Genomic DNA, 12,160 nt, shown 5'->3' on the forward strand with positions numbered 1-12,160 from the left:
AATTTCAGTTAGTTGCTCATGTAAAATTTACCTACCAATCTAAACTAAATTAAAAAAATACCTATCAATCATGAGCATAATTGTGGAAAAATGCCTCCTGTGTTAAGGTTCAAGTGGCTATTTCAGTCCTGTGATCATTTATTTGATATAGAAGAAAAAAGCAAAATACAAGGCTAGAGTTCTGTTTTCCTATCCAATTTATCACTTAATGGCTTCAATTTCTCTTTGGACAGAATTTGGATATAAATAAAAGTAAAAAAATTTTCACTGCTGTACCTCTAGCTGAAAAAACAAATTTTTCTTCATCTTCTTTTGTGCTGAAAAAAAAGAAGTATATATATTTAATTTAAGAACTTTATGACCTCAGCTCATTTTGGAAAACTCACATTAATGATATGGGTATTTGAAATTTTATAACCCCTGGTACTAGTCATTGTCTTGTATGATTTTACCTGTTTATATACTTATTAAAGTATAAACACCTTAATATGAAAAACTTCTTGTAGATTATATGTCAATACATCTGAGAAATAAATGCAAATTTCATTTATCCCAATTCATTGCTTTCTCCTGGGAAATTTCAGTGGTTTTTCTCTGAAACTCAGTTTTGTCATTTGTAAAATGAGTGTAATAAATATATCTGCTTAGGTATTTTATTTAAAGGTGCATCCAGGACTTCCTTTGACAGCTGACAGAAACCACTGGAGGCAACTTTCTTCAGCTATTCTGGATAAAATATAATTTTTTCCATGTATAACCTACCATAAAAGTAGAAGAACCCACTCTTCAGTGCTAAAAATTAAAAAGTCAACATTTACAATGAGAGATGACTTGAAGCTCATCAAAATCACAATGGTATTGGAACAGGGAATAGAATTTAGAAAATTTCACTTTGTATCTGTGTGTGAAAATGAGAGAAGGAGCAGAAAAAAACAATTGTGTTACTTGTTATTATTTGGTTCAATGTAACAGTTTAACGTATGAAGGAATATTTTACTCTAACTCAAATTGGACATTCAATTTAATTGGATTTGCTCCATCATTTTCATGTTTCAATATTTTGATACTACATTTCTTGTACAAAACTATATTTTCATGCCTGAAACAATTAAGATGTTATGATATATGTGATTTCCATCTATATTTACAAATAAGACAAGGTTGTATTATTATTTCTGTCATCATTCTCAGAGCATTTTTAAGTACAACACATTTGCAAAATGATTTGCAGAAGTTTTACAGTTTTATCTTTTTCACATCAGTAATATGTACCACTTGGATAATCTGTTGTTTACAAGTTTAAAGAAATGTAATAGATTTCTGATAATGAGAGTGAAAGGCTGTGATTCACTTTTTAAGGGAATTCTTGACAGTGGTAGTAAGTGAAATATCTTCTATAAACTTTTAGAGCTGGAATTACTTGTGGAGCCTGCATTTAAACGTAACTGTAAATGATTTTAAATGTTGTGATTTTAACAAATAAGACCAATGAGTGAAAGCAGCTAATCTCAGAAAGAGCATAAGAAGTGTCATTTATATAATACAGGGACTAATTGAATTCATGAAATATTGATGGATGGAGAATTGCTTGTTAAAAACATGGAGGCAATCAGAAAACTGATATGGTACCCTAGGCCATTTTAAAAGAAATTTTAGGGCAATGAGAATGACAGAGAAGGGAAGAGAATGGCAGTCAAATGTAAGCACAATCTCTGATCTATATTTTGTTTATCATTGGGCTTTGGGAAACTATTAGTTGCTTAATCAATGTTTCATGGAAAAAAAATATATAAACCATTCACCTCCCTCCCTGGTAACAGAATGCTAAATAAAAATTTTTAGCTAATCTGCAGTTTCTGAGCATTTTTTAATTATAAAGCAGAATAAATTGACTATTGAAATACAGTAGGGTCAGACGTGAGAGATTAATACTTAACCTGAAAAGATACAGACAACCATGCATCTATTTCTACTAATTAATCCTTGTGTGTATGGGTATCCAGTAAAGAGTCACAAATCCCCAGCATACCACTGGGGTTTCAGGCTGACAAACACAATTTAATGAAAGTGTGCCTAGACATTGTGATAACATAGTCAGGGTCACTTGTTCCCAACTCAAGATATAAAAGAGTAATTCAGTTATGCAACCAATATTTGAAGTGAATGAATAAAAGAAATGAATGAAAGCAAACAAATAAATGTAATAAAATACTTTGAGATGACTTAACTTATTGCTTCTGATCCAAACCATGTCATTAACTCCTTAGTTGAGATAATTGACTCCTATCTGAGTGAGTTTGCGAAGAAATTAATACAATCTGTGAAGGCTAAATGTATAATGCGTACAAGTAAATACAACTCAAAAGGCCCAAAAGGAAAATATTGGGCTGAAATAAATAGATTTGGAAATTAAGATAAATATAGAAACATCTATTAAAAAATTTCTCTTAAATGCTAGTATAATTATTAATGATAATAGTTATTTTCCTTGGTCTTGAATATTAACAATACAATAATTGCACATGCATACATTCTGTTCAGCTTTTTGAGGTTATTTTTAGCTTGTTTATTTTATACTTTGGAACCTAAATAGGAAAGAATCAAACAAGGGTCTCTTCTCTAAAATGTATAAATGTTATAAAAATTGCCTTAAATTTAAGTTTTGTTTTGTTGTAAGCAACATAATCTGGCAACTTGCCAGAATTTCAAAAAAGAAGACCTAACCTCGTAAGAGAGAGGTTTAAGTGGAAGATAGTGAGTGATTCATGGAGGAAACAAAATGAATAAGATTTAAAGGATAAATAGGGAGAGAAAATAATACTAATAAGTAGTCAAAGTCATGTAGCACTCTGTAAATTAAATGCACCTTTCTGAAATACTAGAAGATGATGATGAGTTGTCGGCAATATGCTGAGATGTAGCCAGAGGCATGTAACCTATATCAAGGATTTTAGACTTTATTCTGAAGATACTATGAAATTGATAAATAGCAAAGAAAAGGAAGATACAATTTGAATTTCTGCCAGATTCCTATGGAAATAGTGTCTTATAATAAATAGGCAGGGAGTGATTTGGGGGAAAGCCTAGAAACAGGGAGATCCATTCAGAGACTATGGTAGAGAGGTGCTTATTGGCCTGCAGTAAGTGACTAGACAATGAAAAAGTACACACCTTGCAGTAGGAACATAATATACATTCTCTACCCACAGCAGAAAATAAGTTGCGAATGTTTAATAAATGCACCAATGTTTGAAGAAATTTTAAAGACAATGACATTACTTTAGAATGTTTGTAAAATGGATTGTTCTAAATGTGCCTTAAATATATTGTTATACTAAAATTAGCAAAATGTCAAATTATATGTTATTAAAAACAATGTTCACATGAGTGAAGAAAAGCTATTTTTAAAGAAACTATAGTATATGTGAGAAGTTTTGTGGAAGGAAGTAAACATTTGTCACTATTGATGGGAATGTAAGTCAATACAGTCATTATAAACCATTATATGGAGTTTGCTCAAAACATTTTATCATTTTTTTCTTTTTTCCCCACTTAACTTTTTAATGACATTGCACACCATAAAATAAATACCTTTAAAGTAAAATTTCAGTGGATTTTAGATATTCAAAAGTTGTATAACCCTCACTAACTCCAGAACTTTTTTTTTTCACAAAAAGAAACCTAGTATCTATTAGCGGTCGTTTCTCATTGTTTCTCCATTCAGCTATGAAAAAATCTCCATTTCTATGAATTCGCCTAGCCTGGATATTCCGTTTAAGTCAAGACATACAATCTGTGGTCATTCATGCCTCACTTTTACTTAGCATGTTTTGAAGGTAGGTTCAAATTATAAGTTGTGCAAGTATCTCACTCTTTCCATTGCTGATTAATGTCGCATTGGTTACCTATACCACATTTGTCATCCAATTGTCAATTGATGAACATTTGGATTGTTCACATTGGGCCACTGTGAACAACACTCTCATAAACACATATGCTTTTTATTAGCATCAACTAGATTTCATTTTCTAAATAATTTTAGTTTTGTAACACAAATGAATGGAACATACAGAGATTCCCCATGTTAATTTCTATCCCCATATATGCATAGCCTTTCTCATTATGACCACCCTCACAAGAGTGGTAAATTTTTTCCAAATGATTAAGCTACAATGACACATCATAATCATGCAAAGTCCAACATTTAAATTAGGATTCACTTTTGGCACTGTATATTCTATGTGTTAAAACAAATATATGACATTTATTCACCATATAAAATGTTTATTGTCCTAAAATTTCACTGTGTTCCATCTATTAATCTTCTCTTTCTTTCAACTGAACTTTTTATTGCCTCTGTAGTTTTGCCTTTCTCAGAACGTCATATAATTTAAATGTCTTATGTTTTAGAAACAAAAAGTTCAGATTGATTTTTTTCCTTAGCTCATTAAGAAGTCTTGTGTGAAAAGCTATAATAGTACATAAATATAATTGACAATGTGAAATAGGAAGAAAAGGGCTAAAGGTCAAGGGAAAGTGGGAAGGTTGGGGGATAGGTAATAAGGAAAAAGAAAAAAATATGACAAAATGAAAAAGTGGAAATAAAGTGTTTGTAAATGGGGAGGGTAGGAAGGGGTGAAGGGAGGGCAGGGACAAGGGGAAAAAATGAGAAGCTAGACCTGTCATGTAAAGGTACAAGATCCCAATGATGAATGTAACCGTACTGTATACCTAAAATATACCAATAAACTCAATGAGAGAGAGAGAGAGAAAAAAAAAAGAAGTCTGGAGACTTCTTCATACAAACTACGTACTTCACTACTGAACTACACCACCAGCCTCCCTCCATGTTATTTCATGACTTAATAGTCAATTTTTCTCTAATGCAGAATAGTATTTCATGCCACAGTTTACTTACCTACTTAAAGGCATACCGGTTGCTTCCAAGCTTTAGCGTTATGAATAAAACTGCTATAAACAATGTGCAGGATTTTGTGAGGACAGAAATTTTCAAGTCCTTTGCAAACAGTGAGTAGTGCTAATTTTGGATCATGTATTAAGCAAACACTTAATTTTTAAGTAACTCCCAAAATGTCCTCCAAAATGGCTGTACCACTTTCCATTCCCATGAACAATAAATAAGAATCCCTCCTGCTCCATGACCTCGGCAGAATTTAGTTTAGTTAGTGAACTGAGTTTTAGCCCTCCTTTCCCTACTTGAGGTGCACTGTAGGGGTGACGTACGGTGGCAGAACAAAACAAACACGAAGCTGAGCCATTAGAGCCCAGAACCCTGAGCGGGGTTGCCCGGCACAGAGCTCATTCTACACCAGTAGGTGGAGCAAGGCGAGCAGCTGCTCCCCACTGCACATGCGCAGGTGTGGCGCGAGTCTGAGGCCCTTCTGGGCCCATGGCGCGGTGAGAAGGCGGTGCTGGTGCTTGATGTGCACGTTAGCGGCCCTACCAGCCACAGAGAACCCCATCTCCTCTTGTCAGTGAAGCGTAGGTGTGGCAAAACTGGGTAAGTCTTTTAAAAGGGACACCTTAATCATCCTTTGGCCTTTGCTCCAAGTGTTCACCCGGAAGCCAGCCACCTCTGTCTCCTCTCGCCTATGTAATAAACGGGCTTCTTTCCAAACACTTTTTGCTCTTTCCACTGCCACACGCCCCACAGTCTCTGTCACCTTCATCTCGGTGGCTGCCTTTGAATACCAGCTCTGAGCCCTCGAATCCTAAACAAATAGCATACCGTGCGTGACCCAGGCTGCTGAACTCCTTGGCCCAACCCCCGCCCCCAACGCACAGGGTAAAAGACTCTCTAGTTCTACTTTTCTAGCAGACACTGTGGAGGGGCAGCGTTCATAAGTGTACCCAGTGGTTCCGCCGCCTGCCTTGTAAGCACAAGGTCCCGAGTTCGATCCCAGTACCAAAAAAAAAAAAAAAAAAAAAGTGAACCCCAAATTTCCAAGCTACACTACTGCATCCTTACTGCATAATAGGTCTTATGGGAGATCCCAGTAAACGGGACTGAACAAAGGAAAGAAGATAGACCTGTCACTCGGACTCTATTGTGAAATAGACTTCATAGTTATTTTCTTAATATAGGTTAGAGATAGTTTATTGGTATTTATAGAAATATAGTTCTTTTAAATTTTGATGTGGTCCCTTGCAAACTTGCTGAAAATTACTTATTAGCTCTAATAATTTTTTATGAATTCCTTAGGATTATCTACAAACAAGACTATATAATTTCTGAATAGAGTTAATTTCACTTCTTGATTTCCCAAATCTGATTTCCTTTGTTTTTTCCTTACCTTATTTTGCTGGCTATGATCTACCAATATAATGTTCAATAGATGTGGCAAGAGGAAACACCTTTGTTGTGTTTCTCAAAAGGAGGGACAAGCTCTGCTTTTCACCTCATAGTGTGATTTTAAATGTGAAGTTTTTGTAGATATTGTATTAGTTTTCCATTTGGTACGGAATACACAACACCCATGGATTAAAGGAGGAGCTTTATTTTTTGGCTCATGTTTTCAGAGGATTCAGTCCATTACTAGTCTGGCTCCAAGGCAGAAACATCTTGGCCAAAGAATGTGGCATAACAAAGCTGGTGGGTTTATGCTGTCCAGGAAGCAGAGCGGGGGAACAGTGGCACAGTAGATGGAGTCAGGGACCATATGCAGTATAGTACCCGAGGTTATACAACAGTGACCCACTTAGACACACCTAGAAGTGTGCTTTAATCAAACTGACAGCTAAGATTAACTGTCAAAGATACCATTTATTTCCCTGAAGAGGTTGCCTTCTATTTGCTGTTGATTGAGTTTTTTTTTTTTTTTTTTTTTTTTTTTTTTTTTTGTGTGTGTGTGTGTGTGTGTGTGTGTGTGTGTGTGTGTGTGGTCAAAGTGTTGGATTTACCAAACATGTTTTGTACAAAAAGTAGTCTGTTAACTTTATTTTATCAATATTGTGTACTACAATAAGTGAGTTTAGGGCTGGGATTTAGCTCAGTGGTTCCACCGCCTGCCTCCCAAGTGCAAGGTCCCAAGTTCAATCCTCAGTATCAAAAGAAAAAAAAAAAGTGAGTTTAGTACATTGAATTGCCCTACCTTGCATTAAAAGGATAAGTCTCACCTGTTTATGGCATATTCAGTAATTCCTTTATATTGCTGGATTTAGTTGGCTAGTATGTTGTTGGCAAAGTTGGCATTTTTGATAATAAAGAATACTATTTTGTAATATTATTTGTATTGCTATTTGGTATTAGCATAACACTGGTCTTGTACATGAAAATTGTTCTCTTCTCATTTTGAAATGGTCTATACAAAATTGGTGTTGATTTTTCTTTAAATGCTTGGTAGAATTCATAAGTAAAGCCATCTGTTCATGGTTCTTTAAATTATTATTTTATTCCTGTTTAACTTGGTATACTTGTCAGTCTGTTTAAATTTTTACTTCTCTTTGATTTGCTTTCAGTTGTTTGAATCTTTTCAGATTTTGCCTATTTAAATTTTCTAGTTCATCTGGTCTGTTGGTTATTCACTTGGGCTTCATTTTGCTGCATAATTTTGGTATTTATCATTTTTAGCTTCTGTGTATTTGAGACTTCTCTGCTTTTTAATCAATCTACGTAAAATTTTATATTTTTATTTTTTATGGAACCAACTTTTATTTTCATTTATTTTCTCTTTTACCATTTTCTGTTTTATTAATTCCCATTGTAATTTTTGCCATTCTTTCCTCTGCTTGCTATAAACTTATTAGATTCTCTCTACAATGAAGCTAGACAGTTTGTGTAGTAGGACTGTTAGGTTATTTGGAAGTTTATTTTTTCTTCTTTTTAATATGAGTATAAAGATATTTAAGGCTTTAAGATTTCTTCTAAACTTTGTTTTTTGCTAGGCTGGATAAATATTTTATGCATTGGTTTCTTTCATCTCAAAGTGTTCTAATAGTGGTTTAATATCACTTATGCTTCTATAACTCATTGTCTTTCAGGAATGTGCTGTTTCATGCCCATATTTTGTATATTTCCCAGATTTCCTTATGGTATTTTTTACTAGTTTAATTCAGTTGTCAATTAATATACTTTATGTATTTTTTGGTTTTTAAAAAAATTTTTGATACTTGTAATATGAACTAATACATACATAGTCAGTTCTGGAGCCTATTTTACTGGTCCCTATGAACATGTATATGGTAGTGTTCAATTGAGTAGAGTGCTGAATATATGTTAATTCCAGTAATTTTATACCGCTTATAAAATCTTCTCTTTTCTTACTGATGCCATTTTTCTTCTGTGCATTACTGAAAGTAATAAAATCTTTATTATTGTTGAATTGCCTTTCCTTTTCATTTTGACAACTTTTAATTTATATGTTTTGGTAGTCTGTTATGAGGTCCACATCTATGTATAGTTATATATAAAATGTTATATATTCATTTTTTAAAACAATTATGCTGTTTATATTAGTATAGTTACTCCAGCACAGATTCCACTGTATATTTTTTTCTCATCCATTCTGTTGTATAATCACAGATTTAAATCCAAAGTGTGAATCTGTTTAGTTGGATAATTATTTTTTTATATACTGGGGATTGAACTCAGGCAAGGTGCCTACCTTGTGCTTGTAAGGCAGGCAAAGTGTCACTGAGCCAAATTCCCAGCGTTGGTTGGATAATTTTTAAAATCTAATCTGCCAATTTGTATTTTTTGAAATGATTAATCCATATACATGAATGTATCTAATGATAAGTAAGATTAACTTCCGTTACTATGCTGTTTTATAACAGTTTTTGAATATACATAGTTTGTATTGTACTACTTTAATTCCTTTGTTTTTTTCATTAGAGCTTATAGTTATTAGTGATTATACTGGGAGATTACAATTAATAACCTAATGGTTTTTATTTATTTTATTTTACTTTTTGGTACCTGGTATTGAACTCAGGACCTTGCATTTGCAAGGCAGGCGGCGGCACCACTGAGCTAAATCCTAGGTCCCTAATGTCTTTTAGATAAAAACCAACTCTATGTCCATATAACACAAAAGCTTCTCTTCTGCATAGCTCTTTGTTTCGTTCAGCTTTATGTTCTTACTGATGGACAAATTATAACTATATCCATTGTTTGCTTACCACTAGTTTTAGAAGTATTATATATGCTTGTATAGTAGTATAAGATCTAGCAGAAATGAAAGAAAAGAAAAAGGAAATTACAAATAATTTTAAAATCCTTAAATCCTTTTATATAGTTATGGGATTCTTTTTCCTTTTCTCTTGCAGACCTGACATATTCTCTGGTGTTTTCACTTTAACCCAATCAAAACTCATATTGTGCTTTGTATTGTTTGGTTGGCTCTAGTTTTATTTTCCTTTTCCATATTTAAAACCACAAATCTGATACTACTAACTGATCATTTTGCTCCATTGATGGGTAATGCTGTTATCTCAAATCAGCTTTTCTGTGTTAAGGACCCTTTTTTTTTGCATTTCTTATTTGTGAGAAAAGATAACTCCATATAGTTTTAAATATTAATTTTCTCTTTCCTTTGTATCTGTCCCTTGTCCCACTTTAGTCTGTTAATAGCTGCCTCACTAACTTGAGCCAGATAAGCAGAGAAATGTTAAGTTCTCTAGGCAATTGCTGCTTTAGTAAGAGAAATTCATTAGTCAAGTTACAATCCTAAAAGTACTGTTATTTTGGCTGGGAATATCCCATCATTACATAGTTAATTAGATGTTTTGTGTCTATTCTCAATTACTTTATAAATAATTAAATTAATGTGGCCTCTTTGCCTTTGGATTGCTTTGCATATTTTGTCCAGCTGTGCCTGACCTACAAGCTTATAAAGTATTGGGGATTGGTACATTAGTAGGATTTTTCCTTTGGGTTATGTTCTCAATTTACCTTTCTTTATGTTAATAATATTTGTTGCTGTTAAATACATTACTTTTTTTTGTATCTATTTGTCTACCCATCTTCCAACTGCGGCATTCCTTTCAATCTGTGGACTCTGAATCCGGTAATTCAAATAACTTCAGATAGAAAAATATTTTGAAAATGGCATCTTTACTGGGTATACAGAAATTTTCTTTTTGTCATTTACTAGATAGTCAGTACTTATATAACATAGTTGTTAGGGTTCTCCATAGGAACAGAATCAACAAAAAAATAATAATTGTGCGAAGGTGATTTATTATGCAGACTTACAGGACCAGAGATGGGAGGGTCCACAATGGCTATCTGCCCACTGGAAAACAGAGGATGCAGTAGCTGCTCAGTCCAAGAAACTGCAAGCCCAGAACAAGAAGGACCAAGAATGCAGTACCATTCCCAGACTTGAAAGCTTCCTGGAGTGTTGCGGGTATAAGTCCAGTTGAACAGATGAAGAAGCTAGAGTGTGATATCTGCAGACAATGACAGTTGCAAAAGATGCACCAATTGAAACAGAGGACTTTTTCAGATACAGACTGATTTCTTCCTTCTTCTTTCATTCCCTTTGGACTTCAAATATGTTGACTAATGCACACAAAATTAGGGCACATCTTCCCCCTTCAGTTTGCTGGCCTACAGGGCAGTTATCTTTGGAAATATTTTTATAGATACATTAGGAAATGTGCTTTATTAATTGGTGAGGTATCTGTTAATACAGTCAAGTTGACAATCACAATGATCATACATAGCATTTGCATTGTATTATGTGTTAGAAGTAATCTAGATATAATTTAAGTGAACAAAAGGTTGGATGTAAATGATATAAAATTGTTATGCCATTTTATAAAAGCAACTTGACCACCAAGTGCTTCTGAGGAAAATCTTCATCACATTCCCTGTGGATACCAAGTGATAGTCATACCATACTTTATAATTTATATTTTATTTTATAATAGAACATTCATTGTAATAGAGAATTGTTCTCTAGTTTGACTTTTACCTGCAATGATTTCATTACAACTTTTTAACATATCGCATAAAATGTAGTTTCATGCTCTGTTTCAGTGGAGTTTTGGGATAAACTATAAGGATAAATAAATATTTTCCCATTGAAAATTCAGAAGATACTTTAAATGCTTCTGGGATTCAGTCATGTACAAGTATGAATTATTAATCTTCATATACCCCATAGCAACCAGCAACATCTATGCATGTCAGTATTTAAAAGAAGTTTTGTTGTTCTAGTAAGGACTAATATGAGTGAGCTCATTAACAAGAATATCAGTTGTAAGCTCTTTTATAGAAGCTTCTTGTGGGCTACAGCTATTCCATTGTTGTTCCTTTTGTATATCATATAGTACAGTTAATCTATCAAACATTTGAGTAAGTTTATGACTTCATTTGACATTTTCCAAATATATGGTTTCCTTCAATTAACAGAATATTTGCCTAAATCTGGTTTAAAAAATACACATTTATAATTTTGCATGAGGAAATTCCTGCAAGTGCAGGTTTTCAGATTTGTCTGAATAGACAACTAAGCAATGTTAATGTATTTAAGGAGTACATCCTCATATTTCTTTGGTTCTTTTCTCATAGCCACATTATAGCACTTAAAGCTCTATCTCCATACCCTCACAGAAACTGTCAAAGATAATTAAAAAGGACAGGGTTGCCCCTCATGTTGTCTCTTCTATCATGGTGTAAATCAGTCTCAGATGCTCCCAGGTACTTTCTTTCTATTATTTGTTTTTTTGCTACTAGGGATCAAACTCAGGTCCTTGTGCTTGCCAGGCAGGTGGTAGAACCCCTGAGCTAAATCTCCAGCCCCTTCAACACATGTATACTCCTGTCATTCACTGGCCATGATTACTTGTGCTTTATCATAAGGTAAAATCTACCTTACTGAGCATAATGCTCAAAACTAAGTTTATTTACTTATAAAAAAGCTGACACTTTTTTTCCCGTTAAATTTATTGGCACATTTAAAGCAAACAATACAGTTACATTTATCATTGGGTCTTGTACCTTTACATGATGTCTTGGTTCTTACTTTTTCCTTGTACTCCTGCCCTCCCTTCACCTCCTTCACCTTTCCCTATTTATAAAGACTTTGTATCCATTTTTTCCTTTTTCACATTTTTTTCTTTTTTTAAAGTAGAAGTTTAACAGTTCCTTTACAATGAAATTCCATGTTTTCCCATCTTAAATATGGATAGC

At 33.5% G+C, this 12,160-nt stretch overlaps 1 long non-coding RNA gene across 1 annotated transcript in view; it reads left to right on the forward strand.

Moving 5' to 3' along the window:
* The first annotated feature begins 5,484 nt into the window (after window positions 1-5,484).
* The window catches only part of LOC104867293, a 127,813-nt gene continuing 121,137 nt past the window's right edge, over window positions 5,485-12,160 (forward strand). The window contains exon 1 of the long non-coding RNA XR_781729.1: window positions 5,485-5,521. This is a non-coding gene — a long non-coding RNA (uncharacterized LOC104867293). The remainder of the gene's footprint in view (window positions 5,522-12,160) is intronic.

This window comes from Fukomys damarensis, unplaced genomic scaffold (genome assembly GCF_012274545.1).
Source record: "Fukomys damarensis isolate Sample0158 unplaced genomic scaffold, DMR_v1.0_HiC HiC_scaffold_2, whole genome shotgun sequence".
NCBI lineage: Eukaryota > Metazoa > Chordata > Mammalia > Rodentia > Bathyergidae > Fukomys > Fukomys damarensis.